The sequence below is a fragment of the Phoenix dactylifera genome, chromosome 4, assembly GCF_051530095.1.
Source record: "Phoenix dactylifera cultivar Ajwa chromosome 4, Ajwa_hap1_PhDact_Kaust_v1.1, whole genome shotgun sequence".
In the NCBI taxonomy this organism is placed as follows: Eukaryota; Viridiplantae; Streptophyta; class Magnoliopsida; order Arecales; family Arecaceae; genus Phoenix; species Phoenix dactylifera.
The window spans coordinates 38421733-38445703 of NC_143193.1; the positions used below are offsets into that span (position 1 = coordinate 38421733).

Consider the following 23971-nt stretch of genomic DNA (forward strand, 5'->3'; position numbering starts at 1 on the left):
GTCTCCGGACTCAGTTTATTTTCGAGGGAAAAAAATTATCCGAAGAGGAAAAGCCAAAAGCCGAAAAATTAAAAAAAAATATTATCAAAAAATAAAAAAACGGGCAAAAAATAAAAGGGGTGCAACACGAGGACTTCCCAGGGGGTCACCCATCCTAGTACTACTCTCGCCCAAGCACGCTTAACTGCGGAGTTATGATGGGATTCGGTGCATTAGTGCTGGTATGATCGCACCCATGACATGCCCTTCGAAACTCCCTTTTATGACAAAGCAGCAGACCGCGACGGCACGAGACATTCGCGCCGCCGGGGCCAAGCAGCAGACCGCGACGGCACGAGACATTCGCGCGGCCGGGGCCGTTCTGGCGTATGATTCAATGCGCTGTTCCGCTATGCGGCATGGCACCGCGGGTCTCCGGACTCAGTTTATTTTCGGGGGAAAAAAATTATCCGAAGAGAAAAAGCCAAAAGCCGAAAAATTAAAAATAAATGGTATCAAAAAATAAAAAAGCGGGCAAAAAATAAAAGGGGTGCAACACGAGGACTTCCCAGGGGGTCACCCATCCTAGTACTACTCTCGCCCAAGCACGCTTAACTGCGGAGTTCTGATGGGATCCGGTGCATTAGTGCTGGTATGATCGCACCCATGATATGCCCTTCGAAACTCCCTTTTATGACAAAGCAGCAGACCTCGACGGCACGAGACATTCGCGCTGCCGGGGCCGTTCTGGCGTAGGATTCAACGCGCTGTTCCGCTATGCGGCATGGCACCGCGGGTCTCCAGACTCAGTTTATTTTCGGGGGAAAAAAATTATCCGAAGAGGAAAAGCCAAAAGCCGAAAAATTAAAAATAAATGTTATCAAAAAATAAAAAAGCGGGCAAAAAATAAAAGGGGTGCAACACGAGGACTTCCCAAGGGGTCACCCATCCTAGTACTACTCTCGCCCAAGCACGCTTAACTGCGGAGTTCTGATGGGATCCGGTGCATTAGTGCTGGTATGATCGCACCCATGATATGCCCTTCGAAACTCCCTTTTATGACAAAGCAGCAGACCTCGACGGCACGAGACATTCGCGCTGCCGGGGCCGTTCTGGCGTAGGATTCAACGCGCTGTTCCGCTATGCGGCATGGCACCGCGAGTCTCCGGACTCAGTTTATTTTCGAGGGAAAAAAATTATCCGAAGAGGAAAAGCCAAAAGCCGAAAAATTAAAAATAAATATTATCAAAAAATAAAAAAGCGGGCAAAAAATAAAAAGGGTGCAACACGAGGACTTCTCAGGGGTTCACCCATCCTAGTACTACTCTCGCCCAAGCACGCTTAACTGCGGAGTTCTGATGGGATCCGGTGCATTAGTGCTGGTATGATCGCACCCAAGACATGCCCTTCGAAACTCCCTTTTATGACAAAGCAGCAGACCTCGACGGCCCGAGACATTCGCGCTGCCGGGGCCGTTCTGGCGTAGGATTCAACACGCTGTTCCGCTATGCGGCATGGCACCGCCAGTCTCCGGACTCAGTTTATTTTCGGGAGAAAAAAATTATCCGAAGAGGAAAAGACAAAAGCCGAAAAATAAAAAATAAATGTTATCAAAAAATAAAAAAGCGGGCAAAAAATAAAAGGGGTGCAACACGAGGACTTCCCAGGGGGTCACCCATCCTAGTACTACTCTCGCCCAAGCACGCTTAACTGCAGAGTTCTGATGGGATCCGGTGCATTAGTGCTGGTATGATCGCACCCATGACATGCCCTTCGAAACTCCCTTTTATGACAAAGCAGCAGACCTCGACGGCCCGAGACATTCGCGCTGCCGGGGCCGTTCTGGCGTATGATTCAACGCGCTGTTCCACTATGCGGCATGGCACCGCCAGTCTCCGGACTCAGTTTATTTTCGGGGGAAAAAAATTATCCGAAGAGGAAAACCCAAAAGCCAAAAAACTAAAAATAAATATTATCAAAAAATAAAAAAGCGGGCAAAAAATAAAAAGGGTGCAACACGAGGACTTCCCAGGGGTCACCCATCCTAGTACTTCTCTCGCCCAAGCACGCTTAACTGCGGAGTTATGATGGGATCCGGTGCATTAGTGCTGGTATGATCGCACCCATGACATGCCCTTCGAAACTCCCTTTTTTGACAAAGCAGCAGACCGCGACGGCACGAGACATTCGCGCTGCCGGGGCCTTCTGGCGTAGGATTCAACGCGCTGGTCCCGCTATGCGGCATGGCACCGCGAGTCTCCGGACTCAGTTTATTTTCGGGGGATAAAAATTATCCGAAGAGGAAAAGCCAAAAGCCGAAAAATTAAAAATAAATGTTATCAAAAAATAAAAAAACGGGCAAAAAATATAAGGGGTGCAACACGAGGACTTCCCAGGGGGTCACCCATCCTAGTACTACTCTCGCCCAAGCACGCTTAACTGCGAAGTTCTGATGGGATCCGGTGCATTAGTGCTGGTATGATCGCATCCATCATATGCCCTTCGAAACTCCCTTTTATGACAAAGCAGCAGACCTCGACCGCCCGAGACATTCGCGCTGCCGGGGCCGTTCTGGCGTAGGATTCAACGCGCTGGTCCCGCTATGCGGCATGGCACCGCCAGTCTCCGGACTCAGTTTATTGTCGGGGGAAAAAAATTATCCGAAGAGGAAAAGCCAAAAGCCAAAAAATTAAAAATAAATATTATCAAAAAATAAAAAAGCGGGCAAAAAATAAAAAGGGTGCAACACGAGGACTTCTCAGGGGTTCACCCATCCTAGTACTACTCTCGCCCAAGCACGCTTAACTGCGGAGTTCTGATGGGATTCGGTGCATTAGTGCTGGTATGATCGCACCCAAGACATGCCCTTCGAAACTCCCTTTTATGACAAAGCAGCAGACCTCGACGGCCCGAGACATTCACGCTGCCGGGGCCGTTCTGGCGTAGGATTCAACACGCTGTTCCGCTATGCGGCATGGCACCGCCAGTCTCCGGACTCAGTTTATTTTCGGGAGAAAAAAATTATCCGAAGAGGAAAAGACAAAAGCCGAAAAATAAAAAATAAATGTTATCAAAAAATAAAAAAGCGGGCAAAAAATAAAAGGGGTGCAACACGAGGACTTCCCAGGGGGTCACCCATCCTAGTACTACTCTCGCCCAAGCACGCTTAACTGCAGAGTTCTGATGGGATCCGGTGCATTAGTGCTGGTATGATCGCACCCATGACATGCCCTTCGAAACTCCCTTTTATGACAAAGCAGCAGACCTCGACGGCCCGAGACATTCGCGCTGCCGGGGCCGTTCTGGCGTATGATTCAACGCGCTGTTCCACTATGCGGCATGGCACCGCCAGTCTCCGGACTCAGTTTATTTTCGGGGGGAAAAAATTATCCGAAGAGGAAAACCCAAAAGCCAAAAAACTAAAAATAAATATTATCAAAAAATAAAAAAGCGGGCAAAAAATAAAAAGGGTGCAACACGAGGACTTCCCAGGGGTCACCCATCCTAGTACTTCTCTCGCCCAAGCACGCTTAACTGCGGAGTTATGATGGGATCCGGTGCATTAGTGCTGGTATGATCGCACCCATGACATGCCCTTCGAAACTCCCTTTTATGACAAAGCAGCAGACCGCGACGGCACGAGACATTCGCGCTGCCGGGGCCGTTCTGGCGTAGGATTCAACGCGCTGTTCCGCTATGCGGCATGGCACCGCCAGTCTCCGGACTCAGTTTATTTTCGGAAAAAAAAAATTATCCGAAGAGGAAAAGCCAAAAGCCGAAAAATTAAAAATAAATATTATCAAAAAATAAAAAAGCGGGCAAAAAATAAAAGGGGTGCAACACGAGGACTTCCCAGGGGGTCACCCAACCTAGTACTACTCTCGCCCAAGCACGCTTAACTGCGGAGTTCTGATGGGATCCGGTGCATTAGTGCTGGTATGATCGCACCCATGACATGCCTATCGAAACACCCTTTTATGACAATGCAGCAGACCTCGACGGCCCGAGACATTCGCGCTGCCGGGGCCGTTCTGGCGTAGGATTCAACGCGCTGTTCCGCTATGCGGCATGGCACCGCGGGTCTCCGGACTCAGTTTATTTTCGGAGAAAAAAAATTATCCGAAGAGGAAAAGCCAAAAGCCGAAAAATTAAAAATAAATGTTATCAAAAAATAAAAAAGCGGGCAAAAAATAAAAGGGGTGCAACACGAGGACTTCCCAGGGGGTCACCCATCCTAGTACTACTCTCGCCCAAGCACGCTTAACTGCGGAGTTCTGATGGGATCCGGTGCATTAGTGCTGGTATGATCGCACCCATGATATGCCCTTCGAAACTCCCTTTTATGACAAAGCAGCAGACCTCGACGGCACGAGACATTCGCGCTGCCGGGGCCGTTCTGGCGTAGGATTCAACGCACTGTTCCGCTATGCGGCATGGCACCGCGAGTCTCCGGACTCAGTTTATTTTCGGGGAAAAAAAATTATCCGAAGAGGAAAAGCCAAAAGCCGAAAAACTAAAAATAAATGTTATCAAAAAATAAAAAAGCGGGCAAAAAATAAAAGGGGTGCAACACGAGGACTTCCCAGGGGGTCACCCATCCTAGTACTACTCTCGCCCAAGCACGCTTAACTGCGGAGTTCTGATGGGATCCGGTGCATTAGTGCTGGTATGATCGCACCCATGATATGCCCTTCGAAACTCCCTTTTATGACAAAGCAGCAGACCTCGACGGCACGAGACATTCGCGCTGCCGGGGCCGTTCTGGCGTAGGATTCAACGCACTGTTCCGCTATGCGGCATGGCACCGCGAGTCTCCGGACTCAGTTTATTTTCGAGGGAAAAAAATTATCCGAAGAGGAAAAGCCAAAAGCCAAAAAATTAAAAATAAATATTATCAAAAAATAAAAAAACGGGCAAAAAATAAAAGGGGTGCAACACGAGGACTTCCCAGGGGGTCACCCATCCTAGTACTACTCTCGCCCAAGCACGCTTAACTGCGGAGTTATGATGGGATTCGGTGCATTAGTGCTGGTATGATCGCACCCATGACATGCCCTTCGAAACTCCCTTTTATGACAAAGCAGCAGACCGCGACGGCACGAGACATTCGCGCCGCCGGGGCCAAGCAGCAGACCGCGACGGCACGAGACATTCGCGCGGCCGGGGCCGTTCTGGCGTATGATTCAATGCGCTGTTCCGCTATGCGGCATGGCACCGCGGGTCTCCGGACTCAGTTTATTTTCGGGGGAAAAAAATTATCCGAAGAGAAAAAGCCAAAAGCCGAAAAATTAAAAATAAATGGTATCAAAAAATAAAAAAGCGGGCAAAAAATAAAAGGGGTGCAACACGAGGACTTCCCAGGGGGTCACCCATCCTAGTACTACTCTCGCCCAAGCACGCTTAACTGCGGAGTTCTGATGGGATCCGGTGCATTAGTGCTGGTATGATCGCACCCATGATATGCCCTTCGAAACTCCCTTTTATGACAAAGCAGCAGACCTCGACGGCACGAGACATTCGCGCTGCCGGGGCCGTTCTGGCGTAGGATTCAACGCGCTGTTCCGCTATGCGGCATGGCACCGCGGGTCTCCAGACTCAGTTTATTTTCGGGGGAAAAAAATTATCCGAAGAGGAAAAGCCAAAAGCCGAAAAATTAAAAATAAATGTTATCAAAAAATAAAAAAGCGGGCAAAAAATAAAAAGGGTGCAACACGAGGACTTCTCAGGGGTTCACCCATCCTAGTACTACTCTCGCCCAAGCACGCTTAACTGCGGAGTTCTGATGGGATTCGGTGCATTAGTGCTGGTATGATCGCACCCAAGACATGCCCTTCGAAACTCCCTTTTATGACAAAGCAGCAGACCTCGACGGCCCGAGACATTCACGCTGCCGGGGCCGTTCTGGCGTAGGATTCAACACGCTGTTCCGCTATGCGGCATGGCACCGCCAGTCTCCGGACTCAGTTTATTTTCGGGAGAAAAAAATTATCCGAAGAGGAAAAGACAAAAGCCGAAAAATAAAAAATAAATGTTATCAAAAAATAAAAAAGCGGGCAAAAAATAAAAGGGGTGCAACACGAGGACTTCCCAGGGGGTCACCCATCCTAGTACTACTCTCGCCCAAGCACGCTTAACTGCAGAGTTCTGATGGGATCCGGTGCATTAGTGCTGGTATGATCGCACCCATGACATGCCCTTCGAAACTCCCTTTTATGACAAAGCAGCAGACCTCGACGGCCCGAGACATTCGCGCTGCCGGGGCCGTTCTGGCGTATGATTCAACGCGCTGTTCCACTATGCGGCATGGCACCGCCAGTCTCCGGACTCAGTTTATTTTCGGGGGGAAAAAATTATCCGAAGAGGAAAACCCAAAAGCCAAAAAACTAAAAATAAATATTATCAAAAAATAAAAAAGCGGGCAAAAAATAAAAAGGGTGCAACACGAGGACTTCCCAGGGGTCACCCATCCTAGTACTTCTCTCGCCCAAGCACGCTTAACTGCGGAGTTATGATGGGATCCGGTGCATTAGTGCTGGTATGATCGCACCCATGACATGCCCTTCGAAACTCCCTTTTATGACAAAGCAGCAGACCGCGACGGCACGAGACATTCGCGCTGCCGGGGCCGTTCTGGCGTAGGATTCAACGCGCTGTTCCGCTATGCGGCATGGCACCGCCAGTCTCCGGACTCAGTTTATTTTCGGAAAAAAAAAATTATCCGAAGAGGAAAAGCCAAAAGCCGAAAAATTAAAAATAAATATTATCAAAAAATAAAAAAGCGGGCAAAAAATAAAAGGGGTGCAACACGAGGACTTCCCAGGGGGTCACCCAACCTAGTACTACTCTCGCCCAAGCACGCTTAACTGCGGAGTTCTGATGGGATCCGGTGCATTAGTGCTGGTATGATCGCACCCATGACATGCCTATCGAAACACCCTTTTATGACAATGCAGCAGACCTCGACGGCCCGAGACATTCGCGCTGCCGGGGCCGTTCTGGCGTAGGATTCAACGCGCTGTTCCGCTATGCGGCATGGCACCGCGGGTCTCCGGACTCAGTTTATTTTCGGGGAAAAAAAATTATCCGAAGAGGAAAAGCCAAAAGCCGAAAAATTAAAAATAAATGTTATCAAAAAATAAAAAAGCGGGCAAAAAATAAAAGGGGTGCAACACGAGGACTTCCCAGGGGGTCACCCATCCTAGTACTACTCTCGCCCAAGCACGCTTAACTGCGGAGTTCTGATGGGATCCGGTGCATTAGTGCTGGTATGATCGCACCCATGATATGCCCTTCGAAACTCCCTTTTATGACAAAGCAGCAGACCTCGACGGCACGAGACATTCGCGCTGCCGGGGCCGTTCTGGCGTAGGATTCAACGCACTGTTCCGCTATGCGGCATGGCACCGCGAGTCTCCGGACTCAGTTTATTTTCGAGGGAAAAAAATTATCCGAAGAGGAAAAGCCAAAAGCCAAAAAATTAAAAATAAATATTATCAAAAAATAAAAAAACGGGCAAAAAATAAAAGGGGTGCAACACGAGGACTTCCCAGGGGGTCACCCATCCTAGTACTACTCTCGCCCAAGCACGCTTAACTGCGGAGTTATGATGGGATTCGGTGCGTTAGTGCTGGTATGATCGCACCCATGACATGCCCTTCGAAACTCCCTTTTATGACAAAGCAGCAGACCGCGACGGCACGAGACATTCGCGCCGCCGGGGCCAAGCAGCAGACCGCGACGGCACGAGACATTCGCGCGGCCGGGGCCGTTCTAGCGTATGATTCAATGCGCTGTTCCGCTATGCGGCATGGCACCGCGGGTCTCCGGACTCAGTTTATTTTCGGGGGAAAAAAATTATCCGAAGAGAAAAAGCCAAAAGCCGAAAAATTAAAAATAAATGGTATCAAAAAATAAAAAAGCGGGCAAAAAATAAAAGGGGTGCAACACGAGGACTTCCCAGGGGGTCACCCATCCTAGTACTACTCTCGCCCAAGCACGCTTAACTGCGGAGTTCTGATGGGATCCGGTGCATTAGTGCTGGTATGATCGCACCCATGATATGCCCTTCGAAACTCCCTTTTATGACAAAGCAGCAGACCTCGACGGCACGAGACATTCGCGCTGCCGGGGCCGTTCTGGCGTAGGATTCAACGCGCTGTTCCGCTATGCGGCATGGCACCGCGGGTCTCCAGACTCAGTTTATTTTCGGGGGAAAAAAATTATCCGAAGAGGAAAAGCCAAAAGCCGAAAAATTAAAAATAAATGTTATCAAAAAATAAAAAAGCGGGCAAAAAATAAAAGGGGTGCAACACGAGGACTTCCCAAGGGGTCACCCATCCTAGTACTACTCTCGCCCAAGCACGCTTAACTGCGGAGTTCTGATGGGATCCGGTGCATTAGTGCTGGTATGATCGCACCCATGATATGCCCTTCGAAACTCCCTTTTATGACAAAGCAGCAGACCTCGACGGCACGAGACATTCGCGCTGCCGGGGCCGTTCTGGCGTAGGATTCAACGCGCTGTTCCGCTATGCGGCATGGCACCGCGAGTCTCCGGACTCAGTTTATTTTCGAGGGAAAAAAATTATCCGAAGAGGAAAAGCCAAAAGCCGAAAAATTAAAAATAAATATTATCAAAAAATAAAAAAGCGGGCAAAAAATAAAAAGGGTGCAACACGAGGACTTCTCAGGGGTTCACCCATCCTAGTACTACTCTCGCCCAAGCACGCTTAACTGCGGAGTTCTGATGGGATCCGGTGCATTAGTGCTGGTATGATCGCACCCAAGACATGCCCTTCGAAACTCCCTTTTATGACAAAGCAGCAGACCTCGACGGCCCGAGACATTCGCGCTGCCGGGGCCGTTCTGGCGTAGGATTCAACACGCTGTTCCGCTATGCGGCATGGCACCGCCAGTCTCCGGACTCAGTTTATTTTCGGGAGAAAAAAATTATCCGAAGAGGAAAAGACAAAAGCCGAAAAATAAAAAATAAATGTTATCAAAAAATAAAAAAGCGGGCAAAAAATAAAAGGGGTGCAACACGAGGACTTCCCAGGGGGTCACCCATCCTAGTACTACTCTCGCCCAAGCACGCTTAACTGCAGAGTTCTGATGGGATCCGGTGCATTAGTGCTGGTATGATCGCACCCATGACATGCCCTTCGAAACTCCCTTTTATGACAAAGCAGCAGACCTCGACGGCCCGAGACATTCGCGCTGCCGGGGCCGTTCTGGCGTATGATTCAACGCGCTGTTCCACTATGCGGCATGGCACCGCCAGTCTCCGGACTCAGTTTATTTTCGGGGGAAAAAAATTATCCGAAGAGGAAAACCCAAAAGCCAAAAAACTAAAAATAAATATTATCAAAAAATAAAAAAGCGGGCAAAAAATAAAAAGGGTGCAACACGAGGACTTCCCAGGGGTCACCCATCCTAGTACTTCTCTCGCCCAAGCACGCTTAACTGCGGAGTTATGATGGGATCCGGTGCATTAGTGCTGGTATGATCGCACCCATGACATGCCCTTCGAAACTCCCTTTTTTGACAAAGCAGCAGACCGCGACGGCACGAGACATTCGCGCTGCCGGGGCCTTCTGGCGTAGGATTCAACGCGCTGGTCCCGCTATGCGGCATGGCACCGCGAGTCTCCGGACTCAGTTTATTTTCGGGGGATAAAAATTATCCGAAGAGGAAAAGCCAAAAGCCAAAAAATTAAAAATAAATGTTATCAAAAAATAAAAAAACGGGCAAAAAATATAAGGGGTGCAACACGAGGACTTCCCAGGGGGTCACCCATCCTAGTACTACTCTCGCCCAAGCACGCTTAACTGCGAAGTTCTGATGGGATCCGGTGCATTAGTGCTGGTATGATCGCATCCATCATATGCCCTTCGAAACTCCCTTTTATGACAAAGCAGCAGACCTCGACCGCCCGAGACATTCGCGCTGCCGGGGCCGTTCTGGCGTAGGATTCAACGCGCTGGTCCCGCTATGCGGCATGGCACCGCCAGTCTCCGGACTCAGTTTATTGTCGGGGGAAAAAAATTATCCGAAGAGGAAAAGCCAAAAGCCAAAAAATTAAAAATAAATATTATCAAAAAATAAAAAAGCGGGCAAAAAATAAAAAGGGTGCAACACGAGGACTTCTCAGGGGTTCACCCATCCTAGTACTACTCTCGCCCAAGCACGCTTAACTGCGGAGTTCTGATGGGATTCGGTGCATTAGTGCTGGTATGATCGCACCCAAGACATGCCCTTCGAAACTCCCTTTTATGACAAAGCAGCAGACCTCGACGGCCCGAGACATTCACGCTGCCGGGGCCGTTCTGGCGTAGGATTCAACACGCTGTTCCGCTATGCGGCATGGCACCGCCAGTCTCCGGACTCAGTTTATTTTCGGGAGAAAAAAATTATCCGAAGAGGAAAAGACAAAAGCCGAAAAATAAAAAATAAATGTTATCAAAAAATAAAAAAGCGGGCAAAAAATAAAAGGGGTGCAACACGAGGACTTCCCAGGGGGTCACCCATCCTAGTACTACTCTCGCCCAAGCACGCTTAACTGCAGAGTTCTGATGGGATCCGGTGCATTAGTGCTGGTATGATCGCACCCATGACATGCCCTTCGAAACTCCCTTTTATGACAAAGCAGCAGACCTCGACGGCCCGAGACATTCGCGCTGCCGGGGCCGTTCTGGCGTATGATTCAACGCGCTGTTCCACTATGCGGCATGGCACCGCCAGTCTCCGGACTCAGTTTATTTTCGGGGGGAAAAAATTATCCGAAGAGGAAAACCCAAAAGCCAAAAAACTAAAAATAAATATTATCAAAAAATAAAAAAGCGGGCAAAAAATAAAAAGGGTGCAACACGAGGACTTCCCAGGGGTCACCCATCCTAGTACTTCTCTCGCCCAAGCACGCTTAACTGCGGAGTTATGATGGGATCCGGTGCATTAGTGCTGGTATGATCGCACCCATGACATGCCCTTCGAAACTCCCTTTTATGACAAAGCAGCAGACCGCGACGGCACGAGACATTCGCGCTGCCGGGGCCGTTCTGGCGTAGGATTCAACGCGCTGTTCCGCTATGCGGCATGGCACCGCCAGTCTCCGGACTCAGTTTATTTTCGGAAAAAAAAAATTATCCGAAGAGGAAAAGCCAAAAGCCGAAAAATTAAAAATAAATATTATCAAAAAATAAAAAAGCGGGCAAAAAATAAAAGGGGTGCAACACGAGGACTTCCCAGGGGGTCACCCAACCTAGTACTACTCTCGCCCAAGCACGCTTAACTGCGGAGTTCTGATGGGATCCGGTGCATTAGTGCTGGTATGATCGCACCCATGACATGCCTATCGAAACACCCTTTTATGACAATGCAGCAGACCTCGACGGCCCGAGACATTCGCGCTGCCGGGGCCGTTCTGGCGTAGGATTCAACGCGCTGTTCCGCTATGCGGCATGGCACCGCGGGTCTCCGGACTCAGTTTATTTTCGGGGAAAAAAAATTATCCGAAGAGGAAAAGCCAAAAGCCGAAAAATTAAAAATAAATGTTATCAAAAAATAAAAAAGCGGGCAAAAAATAAAAGGGGTGCAACACGAGGACTTCCCAGGGGGTCACCCATCCTAGTACTACTCTCGCCCAAGCACGCTTAACTGCGGAGTTCTGATGGGATCCGGTGCATTAGTGCTGGTATGATCGCACCCATGATATGCCCTTCGAAACTCCCTTTTATGACAAAGCAGCAGACCTCGACGGCACGAGACATTCGCGCTGCCGGGGCCGTTCTGGCGTAGGATTCAACGCACTGTTCCGCTATGCGGCATGGCACCGCGAGTCTCCGGACTCAGTTTATTTTCGGGGAAAAAAAATTATCCGAAGAGGAAAAGCCAAAAGCCGAAAAATTAAAAATAAATGTTATCAAAAAATAAAAAAGCGGGCAAAAAATAAAAGGGGTGCAACACGAGGACTTCCCAGGGGGTCACCCATCCTAGTACTACTCTCGCCCAAGCACGCTTAACTGCGGAGTTCTGATGGGATCCGGTGCATTAGTGCTGGTATGATCGCACCCATGATATGCCCTTCGAAACTCCCTTTTATGACAAAGCAGCAGACCTCGACGGCACGAGACATTCGCGCTGCCGGGGCCGTTCTGGCGTAGGATTCAACGCACTGTTCCGCTATGCGGCATGGCACCGCGAGTCTCCGGACTCAGTTTATTTTCGAGGGAAAAAAATTATCCGAAGAGGAAAAGCCAAAAGCCAAAAAATTAAAAATAAATATTATCAAAAAATAAAAAAACGGGCAAAAAATAAAAGGGGTGCAACACGAGGACTTCCCAGGGGGTCACCCATCCTAGTACTACTCTCGCCCAAGCACGCTTAACTGCGGAGTTATGATGGGATTCGGTGCATTAGTGCTGGTATGATCGCACCCATGACATGCCCTTCGAAACTCCCTTTTATGACAAAGCAGCAGACCGCGACGGCACGAGACATTCGCGCCGCCGGGGCCAAGCAGCAGACCGCGACGGCACGAGACATTCGCGCGGCCGGGGCCGTTCTGGCGTATGATTCAATGCGCTGTTCCGCTATGCGGCATGGCACCGCGGGTCTCCGGACTCAGTTTATTTTCGGGGGAAAAAAATTATCCGAAGAGAAAAAGCCAAAAGCCGAAAAATTAAAAATAAATGGTATCAAAAAATAAAAAAGCGGGCAAAAAATAAAAGGGGTGCAACACGAGGACTTCCCAGGGGGTCACCCATCCTAGTACTACTCTCGCCCAAGCACGCTTAACTGCGGAGTTCTGATGGGATCCGGTGCATTAGTGCTGGTATGATCGCACCCATGATATGCCCTTCGAAACTCCCTTTTATGACAAAGCAGCAGACCTCGACGGCACGAGACATTCGCGCTGCCGGGGCCGTTCTGGCGTAGGATTCAACGCGCTGTTCCGCTATGCGGCATGGCACCGCGGGTCTCCAGACTCAGTTTATTTTCGGGGGAAAAAAATTATCCGAAGAGGAAAAGCCAAAAGCCGAAAAATTAAAAATAAATGTTATCAAAAAATAAAAAAGCGGGCAAAAAATAAAAAGGGTGCAACACGAGGACTTCTCAGGGGTTCACCCATCCTAGTACTACTCTCGCCCAAGCACGCTTAACTGCGGAGTTCTGATGGGATTCGGTGCATTAGTGCTGGTATGATCGCACCCAAGACATGCCCTTCGAAACTCCCTTTTATGACAAAGCAGCAGACCTCGACGGCCCGAGACATTCACGCTGCCGGGGCCGTTCTGGCGTAGGATTCAACACGCTGTTCCGCTATGCGGCATGGCACCGCCAGTCTCCGGACTCAGTTTATTTTCGGGAGAAAAAAATTATCCGAAGAGGAAAAGACAAAAGCCGAAAAATAAAAAATAAATGTTATCAAAAAATAAAAAAGCGGGCAAAAAATAAAAGGGGTGCAACACGAGGACTTCCCAGGGGGTCACCCATCCTAGTACTACTCTCGCCCAAGCACGCTTAACTGCAGAGTTCTGATGGGATCCGGTGCATTAGTGCTGGTATGATCGCACCCATGACATGCCCTTCGAAACTCCCTTTTATGACAAAGCAGCAGACCTCGACGGCCCGAGACATTCGCGCTGCCGGGGCCGTTCTGGCGTATGATTCAACGCGCTGTTCCACTATGCGGCATGGCACCGCCAGTCTCCGGACTCAGTTTATTTTCGGGGGGAAAAAATTATCCGAAGAGGAAAACCCAAAAGCCAAAAAACTAAAAATAAATATTATCAAAAAATAAAAAAGCGGGCAAAAAATAAAAAGGGTGCAACACGAGGACTTCCCAGGGGTCACCCATCCTAGTACTTCTCTCGCCCAAGCACGCTTAACTGCGGAGTTATGATGGGATCCGGTGCATTAGTGCTGGTATGATCGCACCCATGACATGCCCTTCGAAACTCCCTTTTATGACAAAGCAGCAGACCGCGACGGCACGAGACATTCGCGCTGCCGGGGCCGTTCTGGCGTAGGATTCAACGCGCTGTTCCGCTATGCGGCATGGCACCGCCAGTCTCCGGACTCAGTTTATTTTCGGAAAAAAAAAATTATCCGAAGAGGAAAAGCCAAAAGCCGAAAAATTAAAAATAAATATTATCAAAAAATAAAAAAGCGGGCAAAAAATAAAAGGGGTGCAACACGAGGACTTCCCAGGGGGTCACCCAACCTAGTACTACTCTCGCCCAAGCACGCTTAACTGCGGAGTTCTGATGGGATCCGGTGCATTAGTGCTGGTATGATCGCACCCATGACATGCCTATCGAAACACCCTTTTATGACAATGCAGCAGACCTCGACGGCCCGAGACATTCGCGCTGCCGGGGCCGTTCTGGCGTAGGATTCAACGCGCTGTTCCGCTATGCGGCATGGCACCGCGGGTCTCCGGACTCAGTTTATTTTCGGGGAAAAAAAATTATCCGAAGAGGAAAAGCCAAAAGCCGAAAAATTAAAAATAAATGTTATCAAAAAATAAAAAAGCGGGCAAAAAATAAAAGGGGTGCAACACGAGGACTTCCCAGGGGGTCACCCATCCTAGTACTACTCTCGCCCAAGCACGCTTAACTGCGGAGTTCTGATGGGATCCGGTGCATTAGTGCTGGTATGATCGCACCCATGATATGCCCTTCGAAACTCCCTTTTATGACAAAGCAGCAGACCTCGACGGCACGAGACATTCGCGCTGCCGGGGCCGTTCTGGCGTAGGATTCAACGCACTGTTCCGCTATGCGGCATGGCACCGCGAGTCTCCGGACTCAGTTTATTTTCGAGGGAAAAAAATTATCCGAAGAGGAAAAGCCAAAAGCCAAAAAATTAAAAATAAATATTATCAAAAAATAAAAAAACGGGCAAAAAATAAAAGGGGTGCAACACGAGGACTTCCCAGGGGGTCACCCATCCTAGTACTACTCTCGCCCAAGCACGCTTAACTGCGGAGTTATGATGGGATTCGGTGCATTAGTGCTGGTATGATCGCACCCATGACATGCCCTTCGAAACTCCCTTTTATGACAAAGCAGCAGACCGCGACGGCACGAGACATTCGCGCCGCCGGGGCCAAGCAGCAGACCGCGACGGCACGAGACATTCGCGCGGCCGGGGCCGTTCTGGCGTATGATTCAATGCGCTGTTCCGCTATGCGGCATGGCACCGCGGGTCTCCGGACTCAGTTTATTTTCGGGGGAAAAAAATTATCCGAAGAGAAAAAGCCAAAAGCCGAAAAATTAAAAATAAATGGTATCAAAAAATAAAAAAGCGGGCAAAAAATAAAAGGGGTGCAACACGAGGACTTCCCAGGGGGTCACCCATCCTAGTACTACTCTCGCCCAAGCACGCTTAACTGCGGAGTTCTGATGGGATCCGGTGCATTAGTGCTGGTATGATCGCACCCATGATATGCCCTTCGAAACTCCCTTTTATGACAAAGCAGCAGACCTCGACGGCACGAGACATTCGCGCTGCCGGGGCCGTTCTGGCGTAGGATTCAACGCGCTGTTCCGCTATGCGGCATGGCACCGCGGGTCTCCAGACTCAGTTTATTTTCGGGGGAAAAAAATTATCCGAAGAGGAAAAGCCAAAAGCCGAAAAATTAAAAATAAATGTTATCAAAAAATAAAAAAGCGGGCAAAAAATAAAAGGGGTGCAACACGAGGACTTCCCAAGGGGTCACCCATCCTAGTACTACTCTCGCCCAAGCACGCTTAACTGCGGAGTTCTGATGGGATCCGGTGCATTAGTGCTGGTATGATCGCACCCATGATATGCCCTTCGAAACTCCCTTTTATGACAAAGCAGCAGACCTCGACGGCACGAGACATTCGCGCTGCCGGGGCCGTTCTGGCGTAGGATTCAACGCGCTGTTCCGCTATGCGGCATGGCACCGCGAGTCTCCGGACTCAGTTTATTTTCGAGGGAAAAAAATTATCCGAAGAGGAAAAGCCAAAAGCCGAAAAATTAAAAATAAATATTATCAAAAAATAAAAAAGCGGGCAAAAAATAAAAAGGGTGCAACACGAGGACTTCTCAGGGGTTCACCCATCCTAGTACTACTCTCGCCCAAGCACGCTTAACTGCGGAGTTCTGATGGGATCCGGTGCATTAGTGCTGGTATGATCGCACCCAAGACATGCCCTTCGAAACTCCCTTTTATGACAAAGCAGCAGACCTCGACGGCCCGAGACATTCGCGCTGCCGGGGCCGTTCTGGCGTAGGATTCAACACGCTGTTCCGCTATGCGGCATGGCACCGCCAGTCTCCGGACTCAGTTTATTTTCGGGAGAAAAAAATTATCCGAAGAGGAAAAGACAAAAGCCGAAAAATAAAAAATAAATGTTATCAAAAAATAAAAAAGCGGGCAAAAAATAAAAGGGGTGCAACACGAGGACTTCCCAGGGGGTCACCCATCCTAGTACTACTCTCGCCCAAGCACGCTTAACTGCAGAGTTCTGATGGGATCCGGTGCATTAGTGCTGGTATGATCGCACCCATGACATGCCCTTCGAAACTCCCTTTTATGACAAAGCAGCAGACCTCGACGGCCCGAGACATTCGCGCTGCCGGGGCCGTTCTGGCGTATGATTCAACGCGCTGTTCCACTATGCGGCATGGCACCGCCAGTCTCCGGACTCAGTTTATTTTCGGGGGAAAAAAATTATCCGAAGAGGAAAACCCAAAAGCCAAAAAACTAAAAATAAATATTATCAAAAAATAAAAAAGCGGGCAAAAAATAAAAAGGGTGCAACACGAGGACTTCCCAGGGGTCACCCATCCTAGTACTTCTCTCGCCCAAGCACGCTTAACTGCGGAGTTATGATGGGATCCGGTGCATTAGTGCTGGTATGATCGCACCCATGACATGCCCTCCGAAACTCCCTTTTTTGACAAAGCAGCAGACCGCGACGGCACGAGACATTCGCGCTGCCGGGGCCTTCTGGCGTAGGATTCAACGCGCTGGTCCCGCTATGCGGCATGGCACCGCGAGTCTCCGGACTCAGTTTATTTTCGGGGGATAAAAATTATCCGAAGAGGAAAAGCCAAAAGCCGAAAAATTAAAAATAAATGTTATCAAAAAATAAAAAAACGGGCAAAAAATATAAGGGGTGCAACACGAGGACCTCCCAGGGGGTCACCCATCCTAGTACTACTCTCGCCCAAGCACGCTTAACTGCGAAGTTCTGATGGGATCCGGTGCATTAGTGCTGGTATGATCGCATCCATCATATGCCCTTCGAAACTCCCTTTTATGACAAAGCAGCAGACCTCGACCGCCCGAGACATTCGCGCTGCCGGGGCCGTTCTGGCGTAGGATTCAACGCGCTGGTCCCACTATGCGGCATGGCACCGCCAGTCTCCGGACTCAGTTTATTGTCGGGGGAAAAAAATTATCCGAAGAGGAAAAGCCAAAAGCCAAAAAATTAAAAATAAATATTATCAAAAAATAAAAAAGCGGGCAAAAAATAAAAAGGGTGCAACACGAGGACTTCTCAGGGGTTCACCCATCCTAGTACTACTCTCGCCCAAGCACGCTTAACTGCGGAGTTCTGATGGGATTCGGTGCATTAGTGCTGGTATGATCGCACCCAAGACATGCCCTTCGAAACTCCCTTTTATGACAAAGCAGCAGACCTCGACGGCCCGAGACATTCGCGCTGCCGGGGCCGTTCTGGCGTAGGATTCAACACGCTGTTCCGCTATGCGGCATGGCACCGCCAGTCTCCGGACTCAGTTTATTTTCGGGAGAAAAAAATTATCCGAAGAGGAAAAGACAAAAGCCGAAAAATAAAAAATAAATGTTATCAAAAAATAAAAAAGCGGGCAAAAAATAAAAGGGGTGCAACACGAGGACTTCCCAGGGGGTCACCCATCCTAGTACTACTCCCGCCCAAGCACGCTTAACTGCAGAGTTCTGATGGGATCCGGTGCATTAGTGCTGGTATGATCGCACCCATGACATGCCCTTCGAAACTCCCTTTTATGACAAAGCAGCAGACCTCGACGGCCCGAGACATTCGCGCTGCCGGGGCCGTTCTGGCGTATGATTCAACGCGCTGTTCCACTATGCGGCATGGCACCGCCAGTCTCCGGACTCAGTTTATTTTCGGGGGGAAAAAATTATCCGAAGAGGAAAACCCAAAAGCCAAAAAACTAAAAATAAATATTATCAAAAAATAAAAAAGCGGGCAAAAAATAAAAAGGGTGCAACACGAGGACTTCCCAGGGGTCACCCATCCTAGTACTTCTCTCGCCCAAGCACGCTTAACTGCGGAGTTATGATGGGATCCGGTGCATTAGTGCTGGTATGATCGCACCCATGACATGCCCTTCGAAACTCCCTTTTATGACAAAGCAGCAGACCGCGACGGCACGAGACATTCGCGTTGCCGGGGCCGTTCTGGCGTAGGATTCAACGCGCTGTTCCGCTATGCGGCATGGCACCGCCAGTCTCCGGACTCAGTTTATTTTCGGAAAAAAAAAATTATCCGAAGAGGAAAAGCCAAAAGCCGAAAAATTAAAAATAAATATTATCAAAAAATAAAAAAGCGGGCAAAAAATAAAAGGGGTGCAACACGAGGACTTCCCAGGGGGTCACCCAACCTAGTACTACTCTCGCCCAAGCACGCTTAACTGCGGAGTTCTGATGGGATCCGGTGCATTAGTGCTGGTATGATCGCACCCATGACATGCCTATCGAAACACCCTTTTATGACAATGCAGCAGACCTCGACGGCCCGAGACATTCGCGCTGCCGGGGCCGTTCTGGCGTAGGATTCAACGCGCTGTTCCGCTATGCGGCATGGCACCGCGGGTCTCCGGACTCAGTTTATTTTCGGGGGAAAAAAATTATCCGAAGAGGAAAAGCCAAAAGCCGAAAAATTAAAAATAAATGTTATCAAAAAATAAAAAAGCGGGCAAAAAATAAAAGGGGTGCAACACGAGGACTTCCCAGGGGGTCACCCATCCTAGTACTACTCTCGCCCAAGCACGCTTAACTGCGGAGTTCTGATGGGATCCGGTGCATTAGTGCTGGTATGATCGCACCCATGATATGCCCTTCGAAACTCCCTTTTATGACAAAGCAGCAGACCTCGACGGCACGAGACATTCGCGCTGCCGGGGCCGTTCTGGCGTAGGATTCAACGCGCTGTTCCGCTATGCGGCATGGCACCGCGAGTCTCCGGACTCAGTTTATTGTCGGGGGAAAAAAATTATCCGAAGAGGAAAAGCCAAAAGCCAAAAAATTAAAAATAAATATTATCAAAAAATAAAAAAGCGGGCAAAAAATAAAAAGGGTGCAACACGAGGACTTCTCAGGGGTTCACCCATCCTAGTACTACTCTCGCCCAAGCACGCTTAACTGCGGAGTTCTGATGGGATTCGGTGCATTAGTGCTGGTATGATCGCACCCAAGACATGCCCTTCGAAACTCCCTTTTATGACAAAGCAGCAGACCTCGACGGCCCGAGACATTCGCGCTGCCGGGGCCGTTCTGGCGTAGGATTCAACACGCTGTTCCGCTATGCGGCATGGCACCGCCAGTCTCCGGACTCAGTTTATTTTCGGGAGAAAAAAATTATCCGAAGAGGAAAAGACAAAAGCCGAAAAATAAAAAATAAATGTTATCAAAAAATAAAAAAGCGGGCAAAAAATAAAAGGGGTGCAACACGAGGACTTCCCAGGGGGTCACCCATCCTAGTACTACTCCCGCCCAAGCACGCTTAACTGCAGAGTTCTGATGGGATCCGGTGCATTAGTGCTGGTATGATCGCACCCATGACATGCCCTTCGAAACTCCCTTTTATGACAAAGCAGCAGACCTCGACGGCCCGAGACATTCGCGCTGCCGGGGCCGTTCTGGCGTATGATTCAACGCGCTGTTCCACTATGCGGCATGGCACCGCCAGTCTCCGGACTCAGTTTATTTTCGGGGGGAAAAAATTATCCGAAGAGGAAAACCCAAAAGCCAAAAAACTAAAAATAAATATTATCAAAAAATAAAAAAGCGGGCAAAAAATAAAAAGGGTGCAACACGAGGACTTCCCAGGGGTCACCCATCCTAGTACTTCTCTCGCCCAAGCACGCTTAACTGCGGAGTTATGATGGGATCCGGTGCATTAGTGCTGGTATGATCGCACCCATGACATGCCCTTCGAAACTCCCTTTTATGACAAAGCAGCAGACCGCGACGGCACGAGACATTCGCGTTGCCGGGGCCGTTCTGGCGTAGGATTCAACGCGCTGTTCCGCTATGCGGCATGGCACCGCCAGTCTCCGGACTCAGTTTATTTTCGGAAAAAAAAAATTATCCGAAGAGGAAAAGCCAAAAGCCGAAAAATTAAAATAAATATTTTCAAAAAATAAAAAAGCGGGCAAAAAATAAAAGGGGTGCAACACGAGGACTTCCCAGGGGGTCACCCAACCTAGTACTACTCTCGCCCATGCACGCTTAACTGCGGAGTTCTGATGGGATCCGGTGCATTAGTGCTGGTATGATCGCACCCATGACATGCCTATCGAAACACCCTTTTATGACAATGCAGCAGACCTCGACGGCCCGAGACATTCGCGCTGCCGGGGCCGTTCTGGCGTAGGATTCAACGCGCTGTTCCGCTATGCGGCATGGCACCGCGGGTCTCCGGACTCAGTTTATTTTCGGGGGAAAAAAATTATCCGAAGAGGAAAAGCCAAAAGCCGAAAAATTAAAAATAAATGTTATCAAAAAATAAAAAAGCGGGCAAAAAATAAAAGGGGTGCAACACGAGGACTTCCCAGGGGGTCACCCATCCTAGTACTACTCTCGCCCAAGCACGCTTAACTGCGGAGTTCTGATGGGATCCGGTGCATTAGTGCTGGTATGATCGCACCCATGATATGCCCTTCGAAACTCCCTTTTATGACAAAGCAGCAGACCTCGACGGCACGAGACATTCGCGCTGCCGGGGCCGTTCTGGCGTAGGATTCAACGCGCTGTTCCGCTATGCGGCATGGCACCGCGAGTCTCCGGACTCAGTTTATTTTCGAGGAAAAAAAATTATCCGAAGAGGAAAAGCCAAAAGCCGAAAAATTAAAAATAAATATTATCAAAAAATAAAAAAACGGGCAAAAAATAAAAGGGGTGCAACACGAGGACTTCCCAGGGGGTCACCCATCCTAGTACTACTCTCGCCCAAGCACGCTTAACTGCGGAGTTATGATGGGATTCGGTGCATTAGTGCTGGTATGATCGCACCCATGAGATGCCCTTCGAAACTCCCTTTTATGACAAAGCAGCAGACCGCGACGGCACGAGACATTCGCGCCGCCGGGGCCAAGCAGCAGACCGCGACGGCACGAGACATTCGCGCGGCCGGGGCCGTTCTGGCGTATGATTCAATGCGCTGTTCCGCTATGCGGCATGGCACCGCGGGTCTCCGGACTCAGTTTATTTTCGGGAGAAAAAAATTATCCGAAGAGAAAAAGCCAAAAGCCGAAAAATTAAAAATAAATGGTATCAAAAAATAAAAAAGCGGGCAAAAAATAAAAGGGGTGCAACACGAGGACTTCCCAGGGGGTCACCCATCCTAGTACTACTCTCGCCCAAGCACGCTTAACTGCGGAGTTCTGATGGGATCCGGTGCATTAGTGCTGGTATGATCGCACCCATGATATGCCCTTCGAAACTCCCTTTTATGACAAAGCAGCAGACCTCGACGGCACGAGACATTCGCGCTGCCGGGGCCGTTCTGGCGTAGGATTCAACGCGCTGTTCCGCTATGCGGCATGGCACCGCGAGTCTCCGGACTCAGTTTATTGTCGGGGGAAAAAAATTATCCGAAGAGGAAAAGCCAAAAGCCAAAAAATTAAAAATAAATATTATCAAAAAATAAAAAAGCGGGCAAAAAATAAAAAGGGTGCAACACGAGGACTTCTCAGGGGTTCACCCATCCTAGTACTACTCTCGCCCAAGCACGCTTAACTGCGGAGTTCTGATGGGATTCAGTGCATTAGTGCTGGTATGATCGCACCCAAGACATGCCCTTCGAAACTCCCTTTTATGACAAAGCAGCAGACCTCGACGGCCCGAGACATTCGCGCTGCCGGGGCCGTTCTGGCGTAGGATTCAACACGCTGTTCCGCTATGCGGCATGGCACCGCCAGTCTCCGGACTCAGTTTATTTTCGGGAGAAAAAAATTATCCGAAGAGGAAAAGACAAAAGCCGAAAAATAAAAAATAAATGTTATCAAAAAATAAAAAAGCGGGCAAAAAATAAAAGGGGTGCAACACGAGGACTTCCCAGGGGGTCACCCATCCTAGTACTACTCCCGCCCAAGCACGCTTAACTGCAGAGTTCTGATGGGATCCGGTGCATTAGTGCTGGTATGATCGCACCCATGACATGCCCTTCGAAACTCCCTTTTATGACAAAGCAGCAGACCTCGACGGCCCGAGACATTCGCGCTGCCGGGGCTGTTCTGGCGTATGATTCAACGCGCTGTTCCACTATGCGGCATGGCACCGCCAGTCTCCGGACTCAGTTTATTTTCGGGGGGAAAAAATTATCCGAAGAGGAAAACCCAAAAGCCAAAAAACTAAAAATAAATATTATCAAAAAATAAAAAAGCGGGCAAAAAATAAAAAGGGTGCAACACGAGGACTTCCCAGGGGTCACCCATCCTAGTACTTCTCTCGCCCAAGCACGCTTAACTGCGGAGTTATGATGGGATCCGGTGCATTAGTGCTGGTATGATCGCACCCATGACATGCCCTTCGAAACTCCCTTTTATGACAAAGCAGCAGACCGCGACGGCACGAGACATTCGCGTTGCCGGGGCCGTTCTGGCGTAGGATTCAACGCGCTGTTCCGCTATGCGGCATGGCACCGCCAGTCTCCGGACTCAGTTTATTTTCGGAAAAAAAAAATTATCCGAAGAGGAAAAGCCAAAAGCCGAAAAATTAAAAATAAATATTATCAAAAAATAAAAAAGCGGGCAAAAAATAAAAGGGGTGCAACACGAGGACTTCCCAGGGGGTCACCCAACCTAGTACTACTCTCGCCCAAGCACGCTTAACTGCGGAGTTCTGATGGGATCCGGTGCATTAGTGCTGGTATGATCGCACCCATGACATGCCTATCGAAACACCCTTTTATGACAATGCAGCAGACCTCGACGGCCCGAGACATTCGCGCTGCCGGGGCCGTTCTGGCGTAGGATTCAACGCGCTGTTCCGCTATGCGGCATGGCACCGCGGGTCTCCGGACTCAGTTTATTTTCGGGGGAAAAAAATTATCCGAAGAGGAAAAGCCAAAAGCCGAAAAATTAAAAATAAATGTTATCAAAAAATAAAAAAGCGGGCAAAAAATAAAAGGGGTGCAACACGAGGACTTCCCAGGGGGTCACCCATCCTAGTACTACTCTCGCCCAAGCACGCTTAACTGCGGAGTTCTGATGGGATCCGGTGCATTAGTGCTGGTATGATCGCACCCATGATATGCCCTTCGAAACTCCCTTTTATGACAAAGCAGCAGACCTCGACGGCACGAGACATTCGCGCTGCCGGGGCCGTTCTGGCGTAGGATTCAACGCGCTGTTCCGCTATGCGGCATGGCACCGCGAGTCTCCGGACTCAGTTTATTTTCGAGGGAAAAAAATTATCCGAAGAGGAAAAGCCAAAAGCCGAAAAATTAAAAATAAATATTATCAAAAAATAAAAAAACGGGCAAAAAATAAAAGGGGTGCAACACGAGGACTTCCCAGGGGGTCACCCATCCTAGTACTACTCTCGCCCAAGCACGCTTAACTGCGGAGTTATGATGGGATTCGGTGCATTAGTGCTGGTATGATCGCACCCATGACATGCCCTTCGAAACTCCCTTTTATGACAAAGCAGCAGACCGCGACGGCACGAGACATTCGCGCCGCCGGGGCCAAGCAGCAGACCGCGACGGCACGAGACATTCGCGCG

The 23971-nt window shown here is 49.3% G+C and overlaps 63 non-coding genes and 2 pseudogenes across 63 annotated transcripts; all 65 read right to left on the reverse strand.

Moving 5' to 3' along the window:
- Positions 1–116: 116 nt before the first annotated feature.
- On the reverse strand, positions 117–235 carry LOC149765497 (5S ribosomal RNA). The gene has a single exon (XR_016408957.1). It is a non-coding gene; the product is annotated as a 5S ribosomal RNA (ribosomal RNA).
- Positions 236–526: 291 nt separating this feature from the next.
- On the reverse strand, positions 527–645 carry LOC149765498 (5S ribosomal RNA). Its single transcript, XR_016411380.1, has one exon. It is a non-coding gene; the product is annotated as a 5S ribosomal RNA (ribosomal RNA).
- Positions 646–891: 246 nt separating this feature from the next.
- LOC149765499 (5S ribosomal RNA) lies at positions 892–1010 on the reverse strand. The gene has a single exon (XR_016412711.1). It is a non-coding gene; the product is annotated as a 5S ribosomal RNA (ribosomal RNA).
- Positions 1011–1256: 246 nt separating this feature from the next.
- On the reverse strand, positions 1257–1375 carry LOC149765500 (5S ribosomal RNA). Its single transcript, XR_016405448.1, has one exon. It is a non-coding gene; the product is annotated as a 5S ribosomal RNA (ribosomal RNA).
- Positions 1376–1621: 246 nt separating this feature from the next.
- On the reverse strand, positions 1622–1740 carry LOC149765501 (5S ribosomal RNA). The gene has a single exon (XR_016401478.1). It is a non-coding gene; the product is annotated as a 5S ribosomal RNA (ribosomal RNA).
- Positions 1741–1986: 246 nt separating this feature from the next.
- On the reverse strand, positions 1987–2104 carry LOC149765502 (5S ribosomal RNA). The gene has a single exon (XR_016408999.1). It is a non-coding gene; the product is annotated as a 5S ribosomal RNA (ribosomal RNA).
- A 246-nt stretch (positions 2105–2350) lies between these two features.
- LOC149765503 (5S ribosomal RNA) lies at positions 2351–2469 on the reverse strand. Its single transcript, XR_016405124.1, has one exon. It is a non-coding gene; the product is annotated as a 5S ribosomal RNA (ribosomal RNA).
- A 247-nt stretch (positions 2470–2716) lies between these two features.
- LOC149765504 (5S ribosomal RNA) lies at positions 2717–2835 on the reverse strand. Its single transcript, XR_016408851.1, has one exon. It is a non-coding gene; the product is annotated as a 5S ribosomal RNA (ribosomal RNA).
- A 246-nt stretch (positions 2836–3081) lies between these two features.
- Positions 3082–3200, reverse strand: LOC149765505 (5S ribosomal RNA). The gene has a single exon (XR_016401479.1). It is a non-coding gene; the product is annotated as a 5S ribosomal RNA (ribosomal RNA).
- A 246-nt stretch (positions 3201–3446) lies between these two features.
- LOC149765506 (5S ribosomal RNA) lies at positions 3447–3564 on the reverse strand. Its single transcript, XR_016409000.1, has one exon. It is a non-coding gene; the product is annotated as a 5S ribosomal RNA (ribosomal RNA).
- Positions 3565–3810: 246 nt separating this feature from the next.
- Positions 3811–3929, reverse strand: LOC149765507 (5S ribosomal RNA). Its single transcript, XR_016413015.1, has one exon. It is a non-coding gene; the product is annotated as a 5S ribosomal RNA (ribosomal RNA).
- A 246-nt stretch (positions 3930–4175) lies between these two features.
- On the reverse strand, positions 4176–4294 carry LOC149765508 (5S ribosomal RNA). The gene has a single exon (XR_016411381.1). It is a non-coding gene; the product is annotated as a 5S ribosomal RNA (ribosomal RNA).
- Positions 4295–4540: 246 nt separating this feature from the next.
- LOC149765509 (5S ribosomal RNA) lies at positions 4541–4659 on the reverse strand. Its single transcript, XR_016411382.1, has one exon. It is a non-coding gene; the product is annotated as a 5S ribosomal RNA (ribosomal RNA).
- Positions 4660–4905: 246 nt separating this feature from the next.
- LOC149765510 (5S ribosomal RNA) lies at positions 4906–5024 on the reverse strand. The gene has a single exon (XR_016408959.1). It is a non-coding gene; the product is annotated as a 5S ribosomal RNA (ribosomal RNA).
- A 291-nt stretch (positions 5025–5315) lies between these two features.
- On the reverse strand, positions 5316–5434 carry LOC149765511 (5S ribosomal RNA). The gene has a single exon (XR_016411383.1). It is a non-coding gene; the product is annotated as a 5S ribosomal RNA (ribosomal RNA).
- A 246-nt stretch (positions 5435–5680) lies between these two features.
- On the reverse strand, positions 5681–5799 carry LOC149765512 (5S ribosomal RNA). Its single transcript, XR_016408852.1, has one exon. It is a non-coding gene; the product is annotated as a 5S ribosomal RNA (ribosomal RNA).
- Positions 5800–6045: 246 nt separating this feature from the next.
- LOC149765513 (5S ribosomal RNA) lies at positions 6046–6164 on the reverse strand. Its single transcript, XR_016401480.1, has one exon. It is a non-coding gene; the product is annotated as a 5S ribosomal RNA (ribosomal RNA).
- Positions 6165–6410: 246 nt separating this feature from the next.
- On the reverse strand, positions 6411–6528 carry LOC149765514 (5S ribosomal RNA). Its single transcript, XR_016409001.1, has one exon. It is a non-coding gene; the product is annotated as a 5S ribosomal RNA (ribosomal RNA).
- Positions 6529–6774: 246 nt separating this feature from the next.
- Positions 6775–6893, reverse strand: LOC149765515 (5S ribosomal RNA). Its single transcript, XR_016413016.1, has one exon. It is a non-coding gene; the product is annotated as a 5S ribosomal RNA (ribosomal RNA).
- Positions 6894–7139: 246 nt separating this feature from the next.
- Positions 7140–7258, reverse strand: LOC149765516 (5S ribosomal RNA). Its single transcript, XR_016411385.1, has one exon. It is a non-coding gene; the product is annotated as a 5S ribosomal RNA (ribosomal RNA).
- A 246-nt stretch (positions 7259–7504) lies between these two features.
- On the reverse strand, positions 7505–7623 carry LOC149765517 (5S ribosomal RNA; annotated as a pseudogene).
- Positions 7624–7914: 291 nt separating this feature from the next.
- LOC149765518 (5S ribosomal RNA) lies at positions 7915–8033 on the reverse strand. The gene has a single exon (XR_016411386.1). It is a non-coding gene; the product is annotated as a 5S ribosomal RNA (ribosomal RNA).
- Positions 8034–8279: 246 nt separating this feature from the next.
- Positions 8280–8398, reverse strand: LOC149765519 (5S ribosomal RNA). The gene has a single exon (XR_016412712.1). It is a non-coding gene; the product is annotated as a 5S ribosomal RNA (ribosomal RNA).
- Positions 8399–8644: 246 nt separating this feature from the next.
- On the reverse strand, positions 8645–8763 carry LOC149765520 (5S ribosomal RNA). Its single transcript, XR_016405449.1, has one exon. It is a non-coding gene; the product is annotated as a 5S ribosomal RNA (ribosomal RNA).
- A 246-nt stretch (positions 8764–9009) lies between these two features.
- On the reverse strand, positions 9010–9128 carry LOC149765521 (5S ribosomal RNA). The gene has a single exon (XR_016401481.1). It is a non-coding gene; the product is annotated as a 5S ribosomal RNA (ribosomal RNA).
- A 246-nt stretch (positions 9129–9374) lies between these two features.
- LOC149765522 (5S ribosomal RNA) lies at positions 9375–9492 on the reverse strand. Its single transcript, XR_016409003.1, has one exon. It is a non-coding gene; the product is annotated as a 5S ribosomal RNA (ribosomal RNA).
- Positions 9493–9738: 246 nt separating this feature from the next.
- LOC149765523 (5S ribosomal RNA) lies at positions 9739–9857 on the reverse strand. Its single transcript, XR_016405125.1, has one exon. It is a non-coding gene; the product is annotated as a 5S ribosomal RNA (ribosomal RNA).
- Positions 9858–10104: 247 nt separating this feature from the next.
- LOC149765524 (5S ribosomal RNA) lies at positions 10105–10223 on the reverse strand. Its single transcript, XR_016408853.1, has one exon. It is a non-coding gene; the product is annotated as a 5S ribosomal RNA (ribosomal RNA).
- Positions 10224–10469: 246 nt separating this feature from the next.
- Positions 10470–10588, reverse strand: LOC149765525 (5S ribosomal RNA). The gene has a single exon (XR_016401482.1). It is a non-coding gene; the product is annotated as a 5S ribosomal RNA (ribosomal RNA).
- A 246-nt stretch (positions 10589–10834) lies between these two features.
- On the reverse strand, positions 10835–10952 carry LOC149765526 (5S ribosomal RNA). The gene has a single exon (XR_016409004.1). It is a non-coding gene; the product is annotated as a 5S ribosomal RNA (ribosomal RNA).
- Positions 10953–11198: 246 nt separating this feature from the next.
- Positions 11199–11317, reverse strand: LOC149765527 (5S ribosomal RNA). Its single transcript, XR_016413017.1, has one exon. It is a non-coding gene; the product is annotated as a 5S ribosomal RNA (ribosomal RNA).
- A 246-nt stretch (positions 11318–11563) lies between these two features.
- LOC149765528 (5S ribosomal RNA) lies at positions 11564–11682 on the reverse strand. Its single transcript, XR_016411387.1, has one exon. It is a non-coding gene; the product is annotated as a 5S ribosomal RNA (ribosomal RNA).
- Positions 11683–11928: 246 nt separating this feature from the next.
- Positions 11929–12047, reverse strand: LOC149765529 (5S ribosomal RNA). Its single transcript, XR_016411388.1, has one exon. It is a non-coding gene; the product is annotated as a 5S ribosomal RNA (ribosomal RNA).
- A 246-nt stretch (positions 12048–12293) lies between these two features.
- On the reverse strand, positions 12294–12412 carry LOC149765530 (5S ribosomal RNA). Its single transcript, XR_016408960.1, has one exon. It is a non-coding gene; the product is annotated as a 5S ribosomal RNA (ribosomal RNA).
- Positions 12413–12703: 291 nt separating this feature from the next.
- LOC149765531 (5S ribosomal RNA) lies at positions 12704–12822 on the reverse strand. Its single transcript, XR_016411389.1, has one exon. It is a non-coding gene; the product is annotated as a 5S ribosomal RNA (ribosomal RNA).
- Positions 12823–13068: 246 nt separating this feature from the next.
- LOC149765532 (5S ribosomal RNA) lies at positions 13069–13187 on the reverse strand. Its single transcript, XR_016408854.1, has one exon. It is a non-coding gene; the product is annotated as a 5S ribosomal RNA (ribosomal RNA).
- A 246-nt stretch (positions 13188–13433) lies between these two features.
- Positions 13434–13552, reverse strand: LOC149765533 (5S ribosomal RNA). Its single transcript, XR_016401484.1, has one exon. It is a non-coding gene; the product is annotated as a 5S ribosomal RNA (ribosomal RNA).
- Positions 13553–13798: 246 nt separating this feature from the next.
- On the reverse strand, positions 13799–13916 carry LOC149765534 (5S ribosomal RNA). Its single transcript, XR_016409005.1, has one exon. It is a non-coding gene; the product is annotated as a 5S ribosomal RNA (ribosomal RNA).
- Positions 13917–14162: 246 nt separating this feature from the next.
- Positions 14163–14281, reverse strand: LOC149765535 (5S ribosomal RNA). Its single transcript, XR_016413018.1, has one exon. It is a non-coding gene; the product is annotated as a 5S ribosomal RNA (ribosomal RNA).
- Positions 14282–14527: 246 nt separating this feature from the next.
- On the reverse strand, positions 14528–14646 carry LOC149765536 (5S ribosomal RNA). The gene has a single exon (XR_016411391.1). It is a non-coding gene; the product is annotated as a 5S ribosomal RNA (ribosomal RNA).
- A 246-nt stretch (positions 14647–14892) lies between these two features.
- Positions 14893–15011, reverse strand: LOC149765537 (5S ribosomal RNA). The gene has a single exon (XR_016408961.1). It is a non-coding gene; the product is annotated as a 5S ribosomal RNA (ribosomal RNA).
- A 291-nt stretch (positions 15012–15302) lies between these two features.
- Positions 15303–15421, reverse strand: LOC149765538 (5S ribosomal RNA). The gene has a single exon (XR_016411392.1). It is a non-coding gene; the product is annotated as a 5S ribosomal RNA (ribosomal RNA).
- A 246-nt stretch (positions 15422–15667) lies between these two features.
- Positions 15668–15786, reverse strand: LOC149765539 (5S ribosomal RNA). The gene has a single exon (XR_016412713.1). It is a non-coding gene; the product is annotated as a 5S ribosomal RNA (ribosomal RNA).
- Positions 15787–16032: 246 nt separating this feature from the next.
- LOC149765540 (5S ribosomal RNA) lies at positions 16033–16151 on the reverse strand. The gene has a single exon (XR_016405450.1). It is a non-coding gene; the product is annotated as a 5S ribosomal RNA (ribosomal RNA).
- A 246-nt stretch (positions 16152–16397) lies between these two features.
- LOC149765541 (5S ribosomal RNA) lies at positions 16398–16516 on the reverse strand. Its single transcript, XR_016401485.1, has one exon. It is a non-coding gene; the product is annotated as a 5S ribosomal RNA (ribosomal RNA).
- Positions 16517–16762: 246 nt separating this feature from the next.
- Positions 16763–16880, reverse strand: LOC149765542 (5S ribosomal RNA). The gene has a single exon (XR_016409006.1). It is a non-coding gene; the product is annotated as a 5S ribosomal RNA (ribosomal RNA).
- Positions 16881–17126: 246 nt separating this feature from the next.
- On the reverse strand, positions 17127–17245 carry LOC149765543 (5S ribosomal RNA). Its single transcript, XR_016406007.1, has one exon. It is a non-coding gene; the product is annotated as a 5S ribosomal RNA (ribosomal RNA).
- A 247-nt stretch (positions 17246–17492) lies between these two features.
- On the reverse strand, positions 17493–17611 carry LOC149765544 (5S ribosomal RNA). Its single transcript, XR_016408856.1, has one exon. It is a non-coding gene; the product is annotated as a 5S ribosomal RNA (ribosomal RNA).
- Positions 17612–17857: 246 nt separating this feature from the next.
- On the reverse strand, positions 17858–17976 carry LOC149765545 (5S ribosomal RNA). Its single transcript, XR_016401182.1, has one exon. It is a non-coding gene; the product is annotated as a 5S ribosomal RNA (ribosomal RNA).
- Positions 17977–18222: 246 nt separating this feature from the next.
- On the reverse strand, positions 18223–18340 carry LOC149765546 (5S ribosomal RNA). Its single transcript, XR_016409007.1, has one exon. It is a non-coding gene; the product is annotated as a 5S ribosomal RNA (ribosomal RNA).
- A 246-nt stretch (positions 18341–18586) lies between these two features.
- On the reverse strand, positions 18587–18705 carry LOC149765547 (5S ribosomal RNA). Its single transcript, XR_016413019.1, has one exon. It is a non-coding gene; the product is annotated as a 5S ribosomal RNA (ribosomal RNA).
- Positions 18706–18951: 246 nt separating this feature from the next.
- On the reverse strand, positions 18952–19070 carry LOC149765548 (5S ribosomal RNA). The gene has a single exon (XR_016411393.1). It is a non-coding gene; the product is annotated as a 5S ribosomal RNA (ribosomal RNA).
- Positions 19071–19316: 246 nt separating this feature from the next.
- On the reverse strand, positions 19317–19435 carry LOC149765549 (5S ribosomal RNA). Its single transcript, XR_016408857.1, has one exon. It is a non-coding gene; the product is annotated as a 5S ribosomal RNA (ribosomal RNA).
- A 246-nt stretch (positions 19436–19681) lies between these two features.
- On the reverse strand, positions 19682–19800 carry LOC149765550 (5S ribosomal RNA). Its single transcript, XR_016401183.1, has one exon. It is a non-coding gene; the product is annotated as a 5S ribosomal RNA (ribosomal RNA).
- Positions 19801–20046: 246 nt separating this feature from the next.
- Positions 20047–20164, reverse strand: LOC149765551 (5S ribosomal RNA). Its single transcript, XR_016409008.1, has one exon. It is a non-coding gene; the product is annotated as a 5S ribosomal RNA (ribosomal RNA).
- Positions 20165–20409: 245 nt separating this feature from the next.
- Positions 20410–20528, reverse strand: LOC149765552 (5S ribosomal RNA). The gene has a single exon (XR_016401189.1). It is a non-coding gene; the product is annotated as a 5S ribosomal RNA (ribosomal RNA).
- A 246-nt stretch (positions 20529–20774) lies between these two features.
- On the reverse strand, positions 20775–20893 carry LOC149765553 (5S ribosomal RNA). The gene has a single exon (XR_016411394.1). It is a non-coding gene; the product is annotated as a 5S ribosomal RNA (ribosomal RNA).
- A 246-nt stretch (positions 20894–21139) lies between these two features.
- On the reverse strand, positions 21140–21258 carry LOC149765554 (5S ribosomal RNA). Its single transcript, XR_016408962.1, has one exon. It is a non-coding gene; the product is annotated as a 5S ribosomal RNA (ribosomal RNA).
- A 291-nt stretch (positions 21259–21549) lies between these two features.
- On the reverse strand, positions 21550–21668 carry LOC149765555 (5S ribosomal RNA). The gene has a single exon (XR_016411395.1). It is a non-coding gene; the product is annotated as a 5S ribosomal RNA (ribosomal RNA).
- Positions 21669–21914: 246 nt separating this feature from the next.
- LOC149765556 (5S ribosomal RNA) lies at positions 21915–22033 on the reverse strand (annotated as a pseudogene).
- Positions 22034–22279: 246 nt separating this feature from the next.
- On the reverse strand, positions 22280–22398 carry LOC149765557 (5S ribosomal RNA). The gene has a single exon (XR_016401184.1). It is a non-coding gene; the product is annotated as a 5S ribosomal RNA (ribosomal RNA).
- Positions 22399–22644: 246 nt separating this feature from the next.
- Positions 22645–22762, reverse strand: LOC149765558 (5S ribosomal RNA). Its single transcript, XR_016409009.1, has one exon. It is a non-coding gene; the product is annotated as a 5S ribosomal RNA (ribosomal RNA).
- A 246-nt stretch (positions 22763–23008) lies between these two features.
- On the reverse strand, positions 23009–23127 carry LOC149765559 (5S ribosomal RNA). The gene has a single exon (XR_016413020.1). It is a non-coding gene; the product is annotated as a 5S ribosomal RNA (ribosomal RNA).
- Positions 23128–23373: 246 nt separating this feature from the next.
- On the reverse strand, positions 23374–23492 carry LOC149765560 (5S ribosomal RNA). The gene has a single exon (XR_016411396.1). It is a non-coding gene; the product is annotated as a 5S ribosomal RNA (ribosomal RNA).
- A 246-nt stretch (positions 23493–23738) lies between these two features.
- LOC149765561 (5S ribosomal RNA) lies at positions 23739–23857 on the reverse strand. The gene has a single exon (XR_016408963.1). It is a non-coding gene; the product is annotated as a 5S ribosomal RNA (ribosomal RNA).
- Positions 23858–23971: the final 114 nt, after the last annotated feature.